We start from the raw sequence: 19,942 nt of genomic DNA, 5'->3' as shown, positions 1-19,942 counted from the left end.
TACTTTGTGCAAAGGGGTGTATTAAAGTTTGCATGATTGCACATACAATATTTAAGACATTTATAAGACGAGACGAAAATGTGTCCAACAAGCAGAAACAGGATAAAGTGTGCTACCTGGTGGAGCACACTTTCATGCTGGCTCAGTCCATGACCTTGTATTCATCTCCATATCTTTCTGCCCCTTTACAACTGCAGCAGCAGGCTGGACACCAGCGAACAGAACCCGACTGTAAGTCAGCTGAACATTTTAGTACTCGTACAGCGACAAGAGGCAGCGTCACACCAAAACAAAGGCACCTTTCAACTCTCTCCTTCTTCCTTTCATGGGATGACTGGCACCCTGCCGCCTTGAAATAAGAGAGGCTGAATGTGCTGACCCAGCACTCTGTAGGTAAATGGCTATCTGTCCTGTCAGGCTTGTCTGTGAGGGGATTGAGTGCTAGTGGACACTCTCACTCTCTCTTATACACAAACACACACTCTTTTGCAGACAAAACAATGCTCAATACTGAGTTCTTGAGTATTTGCAGTATTGAAACTGGCTGATGTAAATACAAATATAAAAACCGAACTAGACATTTTTCCCCAAACCATTTTTGCCAGACCTTTCTCCAGGCACTGTCTGCCACTGTGATGCAAAACAGTCTCAGCTGCATGACCAGTGTAGAAATTAGAGTTAGAGTTAGCTCATGTGTCAATATGACTGGTCTATTCATTTAAAATTAGATAGCGCTTTGTCATGTAATCTACCAGCAATAAAACTGTTTCTTCCTCATCAGCTAATGTAGTGAATCTTTATCATTCTAGCACATAAATATAGCCATGTACAGTATGTTGTTATTACAATGGCTTGTACCACAGATGGCTGACCAAGGTAATTATTATAATGTGATGAGGAGGGATTTTAAACCCAGTGAAAGGTTGGCAGTCTGTAAAACATGCAAAGAAACCAGATGCAATCCATCTGAAAGGCCAGCCAACCCATCATTTCCATTTTATTAGCTTAGAAGTCACATGACAGCTCTAATTCTGTTTCAGGAGATTTTCCAGCAAGACAAGAATAAGAGTCTGCAGTAAACACACAATCCTTGTTAGACAATAACCAGAATTTCAATACCACTTGGATAACAGAGGGAAAAACTCAATTCAATGTTGACTTTAAAGTTTAATCTGTGAACAAATAGTGGCCTGCAATCTTAAATTTCCTTTCAAAGTCACGTCCCAAGGCCTCAAGGTGAATATGTGCAGACCGGAACAGCTAAAGAAGATGTCAGTCAGGCTCTGGACAGAGCACTGCAATACTGAGGGCAAAAATGCAACAGGCAAGAGGCGAGGAGCAGAAAACATGAAATCAATAACTGTCCAGCACATCTTGAACTAAATTCTAGCTCAAAACTGGTTGACAAACTGATGTATGAAGCATGGAATAGAAGAATTACACCTACAGTGACAACAAAGATGAACAATCAACCGAAATATCAAAGGAAAGGTTAGTTGAAGCTGCAGTCCCATGGACGTCACCTATTCATATATTCATTTATTCGCTCGCACACTTAGCACAAATGTCAACAACCATGACTGAATGTTAAGGCAATGCGGAGGTGGTTATGATACTGTTCCTCTAATAATCATGACACAGACAATGGTAGCTACAGAAAGCTCTTGACTGCACTGGAATCAACTGAAAAATCCTCTACTCCTATCTAGAAATACTGTCAACACTGGTTCCAAGAGAATTCCAGTCCCCAGTAGATAGTTTTACAACATCCAGTGCATGTGTTGTCAATACTTTTTCCATTAAGAAGACATTAAAGCTTAACAGTAAAGTAAAGCAGTAATGATTTTGGTTTTCTTTTGCCACTTGGGGGCCAAAATTTGGGGCAAAATGTGTGTGTTGAACACAGGTGTGTGGAACCTCTGGCCATATAAGGCCCACAAGACCATTTCCCCCAGCCCGCGAGGCAATTCAGAAACACACACAAAAAAAAGTTTGTCTAATTCACAGAGATGAAGGAAAACCTGACGTGGAAACTCAGTGATAGCAAGTGTCTGTATGATTTGGCCTTCATGGTGGGCATTACCAAGAACTCACAGTGAGAGCTGAACCTCAAGCTCCAGCCAGTTTCTCAGCTCTCTGCTTTCAAATGTGAAATCATCTGAGGAAACACTGTGCATTTTCCTGCTCTGCAAGAACAAAAGCTGCTATGACATCTGAATATGCTGCTGAGAGTAAAAACTCCTTCAGGCATTTGGTGAGAGGTTTCAGGACATGCAAAGTAAACAAAAGGTATTGAGCATATTTGCTACCCTGTCTAATGTGGAGCCAGCTGATGTTCCTTTTGACTCATGCACAGACTCAGTTCCACTCAAGACTGACTGGCCCAAACCTGGGAAACCAGCAGCAAGTAGCATCATCATCATCTCTTACATCTGACATCAGACCCCTCAAAGAAGAGCAGTTCCAGCCATCTCAGAGGTTCGTGTGTTTAATAATTTAGTAAGGCCTTCAACGGATGTTATAAAAACTGAAATGGCCCTTGATAGGAAAAAGGTTACCCATCCCTGGTTTAACAGATCATGGCCTTATCAAGTTGATAATGCTAATTATAGTTGCTAATGTATCAAAGTATGTAGTCTAGTAGTACAGCAGTGCACCCCTTGCCCTTTTTACCCTTTTATTTACACATCCAACAGACACTGAGCGGCATTAGCATTCATTTGGAGTTGTCTTTCTGGCCACCTGAAAAATGTTCAATACTCACTCCTTCAGTTCTTTTTTGGTCTGCCAACTGCTAAGAAGTTGATGAGCACTGACACTGAACCAAAACAGTAAATGTGCAACTTTTAAAACCAAAACAGTGAGCTAAAAAATGCTAAAACACCAAAGAGCTGACTGGAACTCCGCATTCAGTAACAAATTTTGAGCATTTCTCTCCTCAAGTAAGTGCTTTTGCATTACGCATAGTCCTCTGAGCCATTGCTGATGGCTTGCTGAAATATTGATTGGTGAAGCTTTAATTTAATTGTTGAGTCTGTCTATTGCTTTCAAGCAGTGTATGGTATTTGCTGCTTGCTCACTCTAGACCTACTCCCACTGCACAAAGCCTCATTGCCCTCACTCTCCAATTTTCCATCAGATGTATCACATTGTATTTTCCATCAGAAACCTCAATGGGAGACATTACATAGACTATTTCCAAGTGTTTCTTGAGTGTCCATGTGAGCCTTTCTGTAATCTTATGAATCACGGTGATGCATACAGCAACACCAGATCTATGATGCAGTAAGTCCTTGTTATTTTGTGTTACCATAGGGAAACAGTTTCTACTGTTATTAGTGTTGGTATTGCATCTCCTTGCATCATTCTTGATATCTTCATGGTGTGGAAATTGTCAGACGTAGAGACATTGAGAATAACTAGCTTAGCGACCATGTTCCCATAGTAGTTAGCTGTTAAAAGGCCCTGGGTTAACATCTCAGCCCCCTTCCTGTCTGGAGTTGGCATGATTTTGCTGAGTCTGTGTGGGTTTCCTCTGGCTGCCCTGGTTTCCTCCCACAATCAAATATACTCCTGACATTGCTATTGGCTTAGGCATTGAATTAGACTTCATCCCCTGGCACTGGAGAGCTGATCTCTGCTACTAATAAGTTAGGGAGGGTCAAATGCAGAGGACAAATTCACCCACAGGGGTCAAAATAGTAAAAGTTAACTTTTTCCAACTGGCATAACATCAGCCATCAGCCTTGAGCTCAATCTGACCTTAATAAACAGCTCTGACATAAAAGATGCCACCAATGACTATTTGATGCAGTTTTAGATTTGGACTAGAAGCTCGCACACCCTTGGCTTTTGAAGAGGTATTGTAATAACCTTGAGGAGATGGTTAAATTGAGATTCTATCAAAGAAGTATGAAGGATGACTCACTGGCAGACACTTCTGATTGATGTGCCGTGATAAAAAGCCTTGCTCTGAATCTGACATTGATCTTCACTCTGCTTCCTGCTCTCGACTTCTGCTGAAGCCTGTTCAGCTGGGTAAACAAAAGAGATGGCTAATAACCTGTCGCCCAGTTTAATCAATGTTCCCTCCAAGTCTGGCCAAGATACCCACATCACATCAATACGAGAATCATGGAAGGTTGGAAGGGTGACTGAAGTGCAATGCTGAGGGCGTGAAGCGGAAAGACGGGAGGGAGGGACACATACTGAGAGACAGGAGAAACAAAAAGTGGCTAGATTAACTATTCTCCAGACAAATGAAGTGCAACTTGCCTGGTCTCCTTCAAACAGAGTAAGTGTCCTTTGGGTGGCAGTTGTTATTTCAGGCAGCAGCTGTTATTTTAGAGCCAAATCTCCAGCCCTAAAATAACAGCTTTTAATACTTTAATATTCAATCAGTCAATCAGACCTGGATATTGAGACTAAGTGACTAATTCAATTGATTATTTAATCATGCAAAAAAGTATGGAATTATGTCCGATGAGGTGTCCATTATCAGAAATTAATGGACAACGGGGAGGTCTACAGGGAGTGTGGCAAATAATATTCCACTTATACCATGGTCACAAGTCAGGTGACATTACTACTACTGCTACTTTAACTTCTGTATTAATGTAACAATGACAAACAAAGAAGGTCCTCTGACCTTAACAAAGTAGTCACCAAGTTGTTTTGGTGACTGAACCTAGCCAAACCTTAACCAAAACCTAGCATTGTAAAAGAAATTCCTTTTTCTACAGAGATTCATGAGGGCTCCAGCAGGAACAGACCAATTAAGTTGTCCTGCCAATAAGGGCATCAAATCAGAACACTGAGTTACTCTGAGGGCAGCTACAAACAACATATTTTGTCATTATATTTGGAGAACTTTTCACTCAAAACAGCTAATTTAGCCAGCTAACTTTCTGAGTAAAAATAATATGTTGTAATACTTTGAGTTCCACAATGTAACATTGGATGTTTGACACATTGTGCAGCTCATTTAACCACAGCCACACATAACATTTAGCACAAACATACACACACACTCCCTGAGAAAGAGGATCAGCCTCAGGATTTTAAGAATCTAGCTTCCATCAGTGATTGGAAAATTGTATTTCTTACCCAGCCCTATGATGGCATCTATGGATAACAAAACTTTTCTATGTTGAGTCACCGTTGCCTCACTGTCAGTCTCCCCTTGTGCTTTACACTCTAATGGAGCTAATGCTTAAAGTGAGTGTGGCAAAACAATGTACATATTGCACACCGTGTCGGAGAGACTCTCAGTCTGTCAGGGTCTGTCAGGCACAGCTTTAGTCTTTCAATTTTACTTCTTCTTGAAAAGTTGTCAGATAGAATTATAGACAGAAGGTGCTGAAGTGATGGCATACATGAATTATAGGGATTTTAGGTCATTGTGGCCCTGTAGTACTGCTGCCAAGTGAAAACCTTGTCACTCCAACTCAAACATTTTCTGTTTTACACTTGAATTATTTACAGATTTGCAAAGCTTACACGGTCCATTACTTGCACTTAGGTTTCAGGAAATTAATTCAAAATCAAAATATATTCCTTCATTTGCATTCTTATCAAACTGAAAGCGAGGCTGCTTTACTTCTTCAAAAATTAAAAGAAAAACACTTTTGGGGAACAATATCTTTGACAGCACACACTTGCAGCCACACACACATGCGTGCACCCGCGTGCACACACACACACACGTGCAGCGACTTTCTGCAAAACTTCTGAAGCAAGAAATTCCCCGATATAATTATATGAATTAGACGAATGGCTCGTCCTTAGTTCTGCACTGAACAACGCTCAAAGGCAAAAACAGAAGAAATCAGCACTAATAGAGTCCTGCTGTTTCCCTCATTCACTAATCATATGAATGACAACATTTAATGCGCTGAAGCCATGCATTTTCCATCTCCAGTTATTAAATATTCATACAAACACAACAAAACCACACTGGGCAGGAGTTGTTGAAAAATGGATAATCACCAGAAAAGCGTGAAATATGAAAAATCTGAAAGTATAATGGGCATGAATTCTAAATGTGGCCATGACGAGCATTGATAAAGAAATGAATGATGTACACCAGCAAACACAGACAGGTGGATGCCCTGCTGAGCTGATTCATTTTCCATGTTCCAAAGGTCCTGTGGCCACAGTGAGGCTGCACTGATGCAAGTGAAATGTCACGTAGCCCATCCAGATCGAACTACGGCCATTTAATTTGCTGTTTGTTTGTTCAACAACAGCAAAATCCAAATGACAGTTTGTTGCCATCTTGGCTCAGGCCAAGACTATGTGGCAGTTATAACTGGCAGCCAAAGGCTACAGAAAGGCGTCAGTCCAATAGCACCGCCACTTGCCATAGAAACCTTCTATGCACTAGAATAGCCTAGATTTTAATATCAGCAATGGATCGAATGATGTGTAATGTTAAAGGGGTTGCTCAAAGTGACAAACCCACAGAAAATGTTCAATGGACTCTGCAGATGTTCAGCTTCTTTTCACTCATGGTTTGGTTTGTGCGGCCCAAAACTTAAGTTGTGAATTGGTCTCACTGCTCTCATCAGCATCATGTACAGCAGGCAGCTGTTTCAGCAAAAAAGCTCTGATAAACCCATCCTGACCTACATGCCCAGCACCAAACAGCAGACAGACACAGTCAGTACTAGCTGCTGTTTGAACAGAGTTGAGCACTTATCTGCTAAAAAGCCAGATATTTCCCTCAGGAGATGGTAGAGACCAAAGCAGGGCTAACAGAGAGGGAAAATTGGGCGTCAGGTGGAAACAAATATGAGGCTAATGTTACTCCGAATATGCTTGAATGTGTAAAAAAAAGCAACTGTTTACTAACATGTTCGCCATAGCAACTTTATCATTTACTCATCATTTTTCAGTTTGCCTCGGTATGCTAGCAGAGTGATAAAAAAAAAAGAAATGTTTCATCATCACACAACTTCCTCCAGACGAGCTACAAACTGATGAAAATCAGAAAGTGGGGGCAAGAATTAAGAGAATTAGAACAGTGGGAGGCCACCAATGATATGCTACAGTTGCTCCGCTGGTGCCCCCCTATAAGGGAATACTGTCAAGACCTGTGGAAAAATCAAATCATGGGATTGCAGCAGAGTTGTACCACCTGTACCTGACCAGCCTGAGAATGAAGGTGACAAGTTAGCCGCAGTGTTTCAGCTTCCTTCTGGCAGCAGGTGCCCCAAATTAAAAACCAACCATGTAAAACATACATTTATTTACACAAATGAGATGTGGTAGCCCAAATATGTGTACGTATTGATGATTTTAGCATTTGGGTGGGTTGCAATTTAGATACTCATTTATTAACATTTTCAGCTTGGTTGGGGGTACTATGTGTACCTGGAACACAAATTGCCTCTCTGAGGACATTAAGTTTCATAAGGTACACAAAAAAATCCAACTATCCAACCCAGTAAGAAAAATCTGACATGCAACTAGCAGCACCAGAAAAAAAAAAAAGGGGGGGGGGGGGTGAAGACAAGCACACAATACGAGATAATAGTGGTTGGACTGAATGGTCTAGTGGTAGTCTGCTTGCTGCTCATCCTCTGGAGTAGTGTGTCGATTTCCAGTCTACTGTCCAGTTTGATGATGTGAATATGAATTAGGGTTGCATAAAAATTGGTCCTTCAAAAGTGGGCCTTCCTGATGAAACCCATCTCTGTGTGTTACCCAGCGTCCTTATGGTACGCTCTTTCTTGAGGAAGGGGCTAAATCTGAACACAGAAGGATTTCTTCAATAAGAGATAAATGGTACCCCAAACATAAAATATTAAAACATTAATGTAATACACCTGAATTATGAATGTGGTTTTCAGGCAGATTGTTGCAGGATTAAGTGATAACACAAAGCAACACAGAGAAGTGAATGATGATGGTGTTGCCCTGCTTCACCCGTCTCTATGTACATTTGTTTTTGTTGTAAGTGCTGTTGTTGTGGTAAGGGTATATCGATCCCAGAGAAATGTCAGATGTGTCATCGAGACATTGTTTGAGTTATCTAATTAGCTTTGTTTGTTTGTCTATTTGGAAATTCTAATGGCAGCCTGCAGCCCATCTTGGCAGAGACGATGTGGAGGTGGATGGAAGAGCAACTGCACAAAGTCTGCAGATTACTGACTAGATCCTCAATTTGCAAGAATAAACATTTACCCATTTACAGCTTCAAAAAACATTAAATAAACACATCTGTCACTTTCATCGGGTATTCTGAAAAGCTTTAGAGAATGAAAACAGAGAAGTGGCTGTAAAAAACAAAAAATCATGGCTGTGGAGTAAATATAAGGCTCCAGCTAGCAGCCGGTTAGCTTGGCGTAGCACAAAGACTGGAAACGAGGAAACAGGTAGCACAATCTACATACCTGCACTTTGGACACTCACACTAATTAAACACACTAATTACATATATTGTTTCTTTAATCTGCTCAAAAAGCAAAAGGTAAAAATCAGCCAGGCTAGCTATTCCCTCTATTTCCAGGCTTTATGCTAACTGGCTCCCAGCAGTAGTTTCATAATTATCCTACAATAATGACAGTGGTGTTGATCTCATCAACTTTTCAGGTTTCTTGTAATGTTGTGCAAATTTTAAACTAATTCACGGAAAACAGGCAGAATTAAATTCAAATTAGTAGTGTTTCCACCCACTACTGTTCTCCAGCTAATTGTTCAGACATTACAAACAGGTAGGTGGAAACACAAATATTGTCTGACAGAAAGCAAATGTATTTCACAAAGTGTCAAACTATTTCTTTAACCTCCAGTGTTGGAGTGAATCTCCTAGGCTGCCCTTCAGCTTAGGGTCGCAATCCAGAGTTTGGGGTGACTAAGATGTCTCTGCCTAAGCTATGCCTGCCTGCCTGCCTATGAGAAGACAGTGTGGTTGCAGGTCAGACAGGCCGTGAAAATAATCAGGAAAGCTCATAGACTGCCAGCAGCAGCAATAAGGGTGCTGTCAAAAACACTGTTTCTAAGCAAAATAAAATTCTTGAATGCGAGCAGCGATGACTCAGGTGTAGAGACAGAATCAGGCTTGCTCCGAGGCCAAACAGTATGTGACCAGAAAAGTCTATCAACATCAGTCTGGACGGCTTTCGTTAAGTGTGAAAGATGCTGTTAATATGAAGGTGTCATATTAAATGAAACACTTGATTTAGGTTTGTCACTGTTGAATCACAGTCAGCTGCAAGGAGTTTCATTCTGTTTCAACCTGGCCTGTGGGAGAGAGTTATTCTATTTTGGGGGGTAAAACTCACACGGTTTATTCTCTTTATGTACAATTAAAGCACCAAGTGTGCAGATATGCTGGAAAAACAACTTCAGCTTGCAACGAAGAACCAACAGAAAAATATATAATCCTAGCGATGTTGTGACAGTGCACCACTTCACTCCCACATTTTTTTGTTTTTTCTCTCTGTTACACAACATGTGCAAATGCAAACCACTTTATGTTGAGAGCATCCCACTCTCTGTGCAGGGAAATAAATAAGAGCGAAGACAATAACGTGAAGAATTCAGTCTTTTACTGGTCATGGATTTCATATTCCTCCACAAAAATTATTTCCAACAATGGTCTGTTGTCATCTCGTTGTATATTGCCAAGCAAGTACAAGGTTACAGTGAAACGCCCGCTAACTTGTACAAAATACTAGAATAAGGGTTGATGCTCTTTTCTTGCACTGTTCATCCTGACTCCACATTGTGCAAAATATTAGGAAGGCACTTAAAGTATGAACTAAAATGAATTAATATCATCCAGTTCTGTGATTTCATTTGCATAAAATTGACAAATCTGTATCATGACTGAATTACATAAATGCTTTTAGGAGCTTTCCTCCATTTCTTTCATAATAGTGGTTCTTAACATAGCCCTGTAATGTACATGAAGACAGCAGCAACACTTAACATCAAACTGACACTGGGTGTGAAAGTCCTCTGCTGATCATTTCCAAGTGTTAAAGGAGAGTTAAGGGGAGAAAAAAAACTCCTTTTTTACAGTCTTGCCTTCCTCCATGTGTGACAGTCCCCTAATAGCATTTTTAAAGCTCCAATCCACTACTGTAGCAGGGCCCCACACACCATGTCCACACATAGTAGAGTATCCCTATCCAATAAATTTTTCACATTTAATATAAACTCTATATTCTCTTTGTGACCATGTGGACCAGCGGTTGGCACAGAGTACACCATTTTGAGTTTTAAAGACACAGTGAAGTATCAAGACCTCTCTTTTCTGTTTTTGTCCAATATTAAAAGAGTTTTGATGACTCATCCTACACTAAGCGACGTACCGACAAATTTATCCAATTAAACAGGATTTGGCGCACCCAGCTAACCCCACCCATTGTATCAAAGCAGACTTATCCATTGTGCAGGCCTAGATTTATCATGGCTCTGTTGTGTCTGTATCAGTTGGCAAAAACTTTGTGTCAGCTACATTTCCCAGAGCACGTGGTTATTGTTGAATTTATTCATTTCACTCTCATTCGTCACTGACTTACGCTGACTTTTAAGTAATGAAATTAAATCTATGAATCCCTCTTGAAATTGCTCTCTGCTGCATGTTCTATTTCACATGGCATTAAGTCACATTACGGAAGCAAAAGACTGCCATTTCACTGGGACTTTAAATATCCAATCTGTAATCCCAGGAAGCATGACTTCCATGCAAGTATTCCCACAATGCTGTGTGTGGTTTTGAGTGAGCTAGATGGTGTTAATTGGCATCTTCAAGTAGAAAATAGATAAATCATGAGTATTTATGAATTTTCCTACTGTGAAAGTAACTATTATTATTCATTAATTATTAATTTCTGTCAAACTATCAACTATGTAATCGATTTTTATTTTCTGTGATGTCAAAAGGTTGCTATGGGTGGATGTGAGACCAGAAACGAAGCCTGTAGCAAGCAAGCTAGCAAATGTAGTTAGCTGTTCTTTTGTTTTAAGAGGCTCTTTTCTGTGACTTTAAGTACTGTCTCATATACTGTAAAAGAGCTTCAGTTACAAAGTGAAAATCTGCATGTTGTGCTTTCTGAACTAGGAAGTGAGTGTGTGTGTGCGTGTGTGCATGCTTGTGTGTCTTTTGATTTTCACTTAAAGCAAACTATTAGCTTTGCCTGATCCAGGAGCTGTGGGAGTTGTCCCCTCTGTCCACACCTGAACCGACCACTCACCAGGTCAACAGAGGAACAGAAGCAGATCAGAGTGGACTGAAACAGGCATTTCACCCTCAGCACACACAAAGAGAGAGGCAGTGGGCATACATCCAATCCCCAGCTTCACTCTACTGTTTGTATAGAGCCATTCATCTCCTTATTAGGATCAGTGCTGGGTCTGAAAGGAAGCTACAGGAGCTCTCTGTGTTATTGGTGTCAGTGTCAGAGGATTTGAAAAGATGCTGAACAAGGAGCTCAATGCTATTTGTTTAAGTATAGACAGGGACAGGCACAGAGAGACTGAGGCTGAAAAGCATTTCAAAACCGCTCGAGAACATTTTAGAGTTGTCTTGTAAACTTTTCTGTACACAGTCACTGGCTAAGAATTACGAGTATGTGGACAACAAAGAGTGGTTTGCTAAATGGCAGCTGAAAGCCAACACCAAGCATCTTAATCTGTGGACTGGAGTGTTTGGCAGTGCTGTATGCTGTTGGCGTAAAAGTGCCTGGTGAGACTGCAGCATGAAAACTGCTACCAGAGGGACATCAATCATGACATGAATTATAAAGGAGCCTCTCATTATCGCTGCCAACATAAAAACAAAAGCAAAAAAAAAAAAATAAAATCAATGCATGACAGAGAATCCATGAATGAACAGTATGTGCAGAGGCAAACAGTTTGTGCCGGCCAGCTAAAAAAGCTCTAAAAACCGTGGAACAACTAGAAAAAAAGCCTGCGGAGCTGCAGAGGGAGCTGCTGATGACAAAACAATGAGTGGCTTCTGTCGGTGAGGAGTGGTCTTACAACTCATGAGTGCAGGTGGGGAGGGGAAGTGAGAGCGTTGTGCAGGGTGCGATAACAACACAATCACATGAGTGATCAAACAACCGGTGAGCAGCAGTTTCAGGCAGGCTTGGACCACCCCAAAACATTACATTTCCTCTGCTGAATCAACCACTGCTGATTTTAGGATTTGTTGTAACTTTACTCTGGGCTTAGTATTGACACACTCCCAACAAGACCACCTAATGCTGCTGCTGCTGCAGCAAAATCAGCGTGTGATTTCACAGAGAAGCTCACTGCAGATGAAGGCACCTGCACTGATTATAAATCAACAACCTTATTAATGAGGTGAGAGGACGTTTATTGGTACACTGAGGAGCAAGGCAGTGAAGAGGAACAACAGAGCATGCAGCTGATTCAGCTATGATGGATACACTGTAAGAGCAAAATGAGGAGGAACTCATTCTTACAAGTAAAGGGATCGTACCAAAGCTTGTGCAATGTTTCGACCATTTACAACAAAACATGTAGTTTATATTCCTTATGGTGCTTTCAACTCGATTGTTGGTGTTACATTTGAATTTGGATGCAATTTGTCAGCATAGTGGTGTGGAGACTTGCTTTCTTTGAAAGTTGCTCGAGAAAGGCAATCCATCACCATGAAAATGTATATTTCTGTTCTGTTACGGTTGCATGACAATCCAGTTTAAAGTGTGTATTCATGGTGGTGAGCCATAATATCTGGACGGAGAGACAAATCCTAAAGAAACTGAACTACAATTTAACTATCAAGCAATGTCGTCAGATAATAAAACACAATAAATAACATTGAGTTAAAAAAGGGAGTTCTGTGTGTCAGTTAACTCTGTCATGTCAGATCTTCCCGACTGCACTTCACCCACCATAGAATTTTCAAAAGATTTTTCTAATCAGCCAATCATTCATCATGTAACCAAATGATATCTAACCAGCGCTCAAATGATTAGACAATTAACTGATTAGCCAATTATTAAACATTTAATTGCCAACTATGCTGATAATTGACTTACGGTTCAGATCGGTCCATCAGGCAAAAATAGCAAATATTTGCTGTGTTCAGCTTTTCATTTGTTTGGAAAAACTACTTTTCTCTTTTTATGAGTTTTGGACTGTGGGTCAAACAAAATAAGCCTCTGACCATTTCTGGTCACACGCTGGGATCTCGTGATAGGCATTTTGCCAGTTTCTGTTTAATACACTAAAAAGGTTGTTTAACTGATCGAAAAATAACAATAAGAAAATCAGTTGATAATGATAATGATCATCAGTTGCAGCCCTGTTATGGGTTTAAAGTGAAGACAAGCTGATTATATTTAACTGTATTAAATGAATGGTAGCCTGGGACTTCCTGTAAGGAACACATGTCCAGGACAGTAGGACATGTCCAATAACATGGTGGGCTTTGATAATGTACTGGCTACAACCCCCCTCACATTTTTCTGCTTTCCACAGTATCACAGTAACAGTGGTCTGTACATTCACGGGTACACTGCTGTCTTATGTTGAAAATACAGTATGATCCTTTAAACTCTGTTGGCACAGCCCAGTATGAAATGGTCAGCATGGATGACAACAGTCTGACCTCTGACAAAAGACACCATGTTCAGATATGTTTCACAGACGCTCTGTTAATATGACATGTTGCTGGGAAATGGTAGGGAGTGTACACAACGTGTGTGTGTGTGTGTGTGTGTGTGTGTGTGTGTGTGTGTGTGTGTGTGTGTGCGTGTGTGTGTGTGTGTGTGTGTGTGTATGTGTGTGTGTGTGTATGTGTGTGTGTGTGTGTGTGTGTGTACACTTGATTCTTCACTAGCCCGCAAACACAGCAACAATCAAGTCAACAAACCAAAATACATGAACCACACAGACAACACACAAGGCATGTGTCACGTGTGTCACTGAGAACAGTAAACACAGAGCAAGTGTGAGTGTACAAAGAGTGGAGTAATGACTGAGGCTGTGTCTGGATCTGCCTTCCGACCTGTCTGACCAGTTTAGAAGACACACGACAGGCCCAGAGGGACTGGGAGTAGTCTGTGTAAGTACTCCTGCGCAGACCACTGCAACAAACAAAGCCAGCACGACCCTCGACAAACACATTTCTCATCACTGAGTGGTGGGTGCTATCCAACAAGCGGGCAGCCAGCCACAGTCTGGATGCAGACTACACCCACCTGCTTCACTGGGTATTTGTGCGTAATCATATTTGAGTCTAATTACCAGTGAAATATAATGCAGAGGTCAGAGTGTATCCACCTGCCTCAGTGGAGCTGCATATCTCGTTGAACACACAGCAGCAGCAACCTTTTTTAATCAAAGTACAGTTACCATGGGACCACCGTCCTCAGAAATCAAATTCAGCCTGAGAAAGTTCACTTAACTATACCTGCAGCATGCAACTTAATCATGGTGTAAAAATAAATGTGCACAAATCCACTCTTCCTCAGTAACAAGCTGGTTACTGTTGTGAATGTTAACCTCTTTTCTGAAACTCCAATTTTTTCCTAGTCCTCTTTTTAGGCCTTGTTTTATGTATCTATAAATAGTTTGCACCAAGATCGACCTTAGCGCTATTTTCCTCGATTCACCAGCATTCCACAGTGTGCGAGACCCTGGCAATCACAGACTCTAATCATCAGGGAAATGAACACAGATCAACAATGGAATTAGCCTTCCTCCACAACTGTTGAATGCAAAAGCTCTAATTAATAAATGCCAAGTGTGAAGTGGCCAAAAGATAACAATGGCTGCTGGCTTGGTTTTGTTGGAAGAGGCCAAAATAGCTGGAGAAAAGTGTTTCTGCTGCAGACCACAATGAGGGCAGAATAAACAGTCCTAAAAGAGGTGGCAACTGTTCCCTTTCCCCACATGAACCAACTCTGCCTGAAATATGAATTCTGCTTTGCTGTGGGGAGACAAAAATGAGCAGCATTATGGGTATCGTTGCACCAGATCAAAGCCAGACAACAACATGATGAGTCTCATCCTTGAGAGGCAAGGGATTTGTTCAAAGAAGGCAGCAGTGGAGAGGGAGCGAGGGAGACAAGTGTAGGTATGCAAAGGAAGGGGAAAAAAGGGGAAAAAATGGAGAACCTGCTGACTCACTGTAATCATCAGGCTGAGGCAAGCTGAGCTGCTGCTGCTCAGGGTAAAGCTCGCTGCCTCCCCTTCAGAAGGACAATGTGATGCTTCTCATCAACTGTGAAGAGCGACATGACTGAAGGTGGGAAATAGAATGGTGAAATAAAGCTGTCTTACTGCATGAAGTAGCTTCTGTTTCTCTGCTCTCACATCCGAGTGCAGACAGAATGATGCAGATGTGAGTAAAAACAGCTAAAAATAAAGCCCTGATCAGACAGACAGCAACAGGATTGCAACTGGTTTCGGGGAGAGACCCTCAACAGAAGGATGAAGAAGGGATTTGACCACTGCAAATAACTGCAGACAGTGTAGCTCAAAACCCCCGGACACACTATTAAAGATGAGGCCGTGAAACAGTATGATGTTCAAGTCTGCACCCTAACAAGATTTAGACCGGACTGCAGTGGAAGCAGCATCCAGATGAAGCTTAATTCAATTCCCATAAAACAAAAGCGTGCAGCTACTGTCATTACTGGATTCAGCTGCGGTAATGTTGTTATCCTCTTTTGGTTATTCCAAACAAAGGTGATAAAAGAGCATGTAAAACAGTGATTTACGTCTAAGATTAGGTCTGTGCATATCGGGTAAACAAACACAAAGCTGCTGTGCACTGTACTACTGTAGTACTGCAATATCTGCCAACAATCAATAACCCAGTTATCAGGTATCAAGTATTATTTGCATGGTGTGTAAACAATGCTTGATTTGCATATAGAAGTAGTCATGTTAACACAGAATTTAAAGTGTACAGTTTTTCTGGTCACTGACCTCTGAATGTGCTCCTGTATAGAGAACCAAGGACAGCTTTAGGGTTAAAGTTATCAATCTTTAAGGAGCACTCCACTGATTTTGAACATGCAGGTCAGCTTGCTTGTAATGGAGAGCAGTATTCAGCCATGATAGCAGCTGTAAACTGTTTTCTGTGGCTCTGGAGAAGTCTGATGTAGGGTTGGGCGATATGACGGTTCAAACACCGTGCGACAATAAAAATGTGACCACTGGTAGAGATTTGGCTGCACCGTTTCCACTTGATGAGCTAACCCTTAAGCCATATTTACACACTGTCATTCACAGAGTATGCACTGCTGCACAGCGAACCAGTGGGTGTATTGATGATGTTGCACAGTGTAGCTGCTTTGTGCTCTTTTCTGCTTGTCTGTATGTTGTTTTCCACTTTTTGGTTGATGTTGCAGATATGTCCAAATATATGTAGTATTGATATCAATACAAAAACAGTCACGGTTATGGATGAGTCCTCCTCCTCCTGCATGCTATTAGACTCTTGGATTCTGTGGACATTGTCTGGAGTTTATGAGAAAACAGCTTTAGTGTCTCTGCTATATATTGAGGTATGTAGCCATCCAGGTGCCTCGCAAGGTCACATGATTTGGGCAACAGGACTGCTTACCATGTTGTCATGTGACCTGAGAGCAACAGTTTGTGGTGATAATGAGAGAAAATTTGTTTTACTGTTTAAAGTGTTGTCTCATGTGAGGCAGCTGTTTTTTGTTTTATTTTTGTTCCAAATAAAATAAAAAAATAATCAAATGTGATGAAGTATGGTACAGTATGGTTATTTCGTTGAATTTACTATACTATAATGTACCATGATATATGCCTTTACTGTGGTATAAAATGATATATACCATGATGGAAGATTATGGTCACATTGCCCCTTAAGTGTCTTAATATAACAGGTTCCTTCCAAAAATGACACATGTATGTACCCCCAGGGAAAAACAAGGGCTGAGAGGGTTTATTGTATGGCAGAAGAAGACATTCATGTCTTCCATTATGTATATATAAATATGTATGTCAAATGTTCCAAACTAGATGCACACAGCAGCTTTGGTCTTCTGCTTCACATCTGCTACATGCAAGCATTGTTTCCTGTGAATCCCCGTGTGTCTGGGTACGCAATTTGAATGTTGTGCAGGAAAAGAAGACTCTGTCATTATCAGTGAAAACAAGCGTAGAAAGAGGCGACAACACAACGCGAACACAATGAAAGGTTATTTCCATAAACAGAAATAGTATCAAAATGGGGTAAGGGTTAGATGAGATATGTAGCTTTAATGGATACAGTTATTGTTAAGAACTAGAATGATGTCAATAAGGGGTCTCACGAGCATAGAAGTCGAAAGTATGTTTGTGTTTCTCTGTGTGTGCACGTGTGATTAGTGACTGGTGTTCAGCAGGCAGGAAGAGACGTGACCACACCAAACTGCTGGCCCAGCTGAACAGTGGGTCGAAGAACATTCAGCGGGACCAACAGCAATGACAATCACACACACACACAGACAAGCATGCACATACAACCTGTTGCATGCCTTGGCATCATCACTGGTAACATCAAGGTGACCCCACACAATCATACAGCATTCCGAGCCTGTGCCAAGAGCTACAGTATATACAAAATAAACTATGACTCAGTGGCCACCTGAAAATATTCTGCCTGTGTTTCATACACAGGAGCCACTAACTGCTCGTTTTTTCCAAAGGAGAAGTCAATAAGAAATGGTTGAGTTAACTTGCAAGAGCAAGGAATGATTGTCTCCAATGAGACACAGAGGAGTCTCACTGGATGCCTCATACATGCTCATTTGAATTGCAAATGGTGAATGGCAGCATGCTGGGCTGTGAAATCCCAGCAGCACCCTCGGGCATCTGAACTCACGCACAAACACTGACATGCACACACTACAATAGCAGCGAGACTTTGCGCACATACACACCACTTTAAAGAGAAGAAGCCATACAGGGAATCTTTGAGTTTGACTCACTTTGATGTGTCTCAACTCTGTACGACCACAAATTCATGTTGGGGTACTGATGAGCAAAGAGGGGAGAAACTGGTGCTGGTGCTGAGATGAGGTAATGGCTCCCTGGCAATTGGGGGGGGGGGGGGGGGTGAAAAGGCATCAGGTGATACTCAGAGGAAGGCTGGCTGGCAGGCTGACACAGCAGGCGCAGGAGTGTGGCCGATGTTAACGACACGGATGCTGTGTGACAGCAGGTCTGCTAGAAGAGGCTGACAGTGTGTGCGGCCTGGAGGAAGAGTGTGACGAAGTATCATAAGCCCACCTGTACGGCGACAGGGAGCAGGCCTCAACACTGCGGAGGAACCGTGCTACACTTGGTCTGACTTGCACAAACACTGGGACATGACAAGCAAACATAATAAGAAATATGATATAATAAGTAGTCTTAATGTAGAACTTCCTGGAAATGTCATTTGCACAGCAGCCTTAGAGATTATCTAACTTGCCAGACATTAAGGTAGAAATATAAAAGTTCAAGCTAAGCATCAGGAAGGTGAAGCCAACCTGTGCAGAGCTGAAACATTCTTTTTCAGTACTGTATATAATTCCACAAAACCGGTGAAAGCCAGAGGGGGCAAAGGTGGGCTCATTTCCATACATGGACCTGCCTGAGCATGCAGGCAGAGTGCTGCTTCGCCTCTGCCAAATGTCTCCACAGCACTCAGCTGAAGCCTGCATTTGAAACCATTCACACATCACGAACATACTGTTACACTGTGAGTAACAAAAGGGGCCAAAATCAATTAACAAATTGATTTAAGTGTTTTGAAAGCAAACTCAACCACTTCGTCGGGGCAAAGCAGAGGTGTTGATGAGAGAGTGTGACAAAGGCAACACTGTGCAAGTCCCAAGCCTGTATGTGCAGCTGTCAATGTGGCTGTTGCATAATTAGTGCTGGGTGTGTTGGAGCATACACTGACTAAGCCAAATGCAGATCCAGTTTCTTCTGACAGGCTGAGACACAAACTGAGAGGAGCCGAAGACAGCTGATCTCTGAAGGCCAGCGCAACTTTGAAGGACATGAAAAATCCTAAATAAGAGTGAAGGCCGTGCTGCAGGTGAGAACAGCCGGTGAAGAGGCTGTCCAGGCAGCAGAGGAGGAGACACTAGAGGGGTCTCACTGCCGGGCCGCAGGTTTCAGGTTGGATGTCAACAGTGACTGGACCAGTGGGCACAAAACGACGTTACAACTTGCTCCTGCTTCATTCCCACTGTAACATTCACCCCCCCGGTGGAGGACAGCAAGCAAGCGGGCAAAGTCCATGCGCGTTATGAAATGATGGTTTTTTTTAACAGCTGCAGCTTTAAAAAAAAGACATTTACAATGCAGCAGCCAAAAGCACAAAGCGAATAAAACAAAGCATCGCAATCAATGACGAATTACGCGTAAAACGCACAAATACACGGGAAATATCTCGCAAGCCTTAAAGCCCGACATTCAACAAATCGTTTAACACAACCAAGCCCGGGCTTCCAACGACATGAGCAAACTGGCAGGAGGAAAATAGCAATATTTCAACCTACCCTCCTGTCAGACAGAGATCCAGGGGAGGACCATGAACGGTGCGCACCGGGGGAGGTCAATCCTGCTCCTGCCGCCGCTCCGCGTTTATTCCCCGGTTTCAGGGAAAGGGAGTGTGTCGGTGTTTTGCCGGTGCAAAGCCTAATGACAGAAGGAGGAGGAGGAGGAGGAGGAGAGAGAAAGAGGGAGGGACACTGTCAGATGCGGAGAGGCAGGAGGGAGGAAGACACACACACGCACGTATACAGTCAGGCTGTGTGCAGGCGGAATGCGTAAAGCCAAACAACGCTTGTGTCGTTCGAGCGAAAATGGTCCTTTCTGTCAACAAGTAGTCAAACCTCAATAAACACGCGGAAACATGCCAGCAAGGTGACATAAGCTCATATTGTTTCTGCAGCAGCTGCTTCCAGGGACCTGTCAGTGATTTGTTATGAAAAGGCAGCAA

At 42.0% G+C, this 19,942-nt stretch overlaps 1 protein-coding gene across 6 annotated transcripts in view; it reads right to left on the bottom strand.

Annotated features, from left to right (window-relative positions):
* LOC139328643 (band 4.1-like protein 1) overlaps window positions 1–19,646 on the bottom strand; it is a 79,748-nt gene extending 60,102 nt beyond the window's left edge. For 2 of the 6 annotated variants that reach the window (XM_070958522.1, XM_070958525.1), the window contains exon 1: window positions 19,500–19,646. The gene's annotated coding sequence lies outside the window, so the exon portion shown is untranslated. The remainder of the gene's footprint in view (window positions 1–19,499) is intronic. The other 4 variants (XM_070958523.1, XM_070958527.1, XM_070958524.1 and 1 more) reach the window with 3 other exon arrangements.
* Between the last annotated feature and the right edge of the window lie 296 nt (window positions 19,647–19,942).

This window comes from Chaetodon trifascialis, chromosome 3 (genome assembly GCF_039877785.1).
Source record: "Chaetodon trifascialis isolate fChaTrf1 chromosome 3, fChaTrf1.hap1, whole genome shotgun sequence".
Lineage (NCBI taxonomy): Eukaryota > Metazoa > Chordata > Actinopteri > Chaetodontiformes > Chaetodontidae > Chaetodon > Chaetodon trifascialis.
Note: the sequence above shows the minus strand (reverse complement) of the source record. Positions and strands in the feature narration are given on the sequence as shown.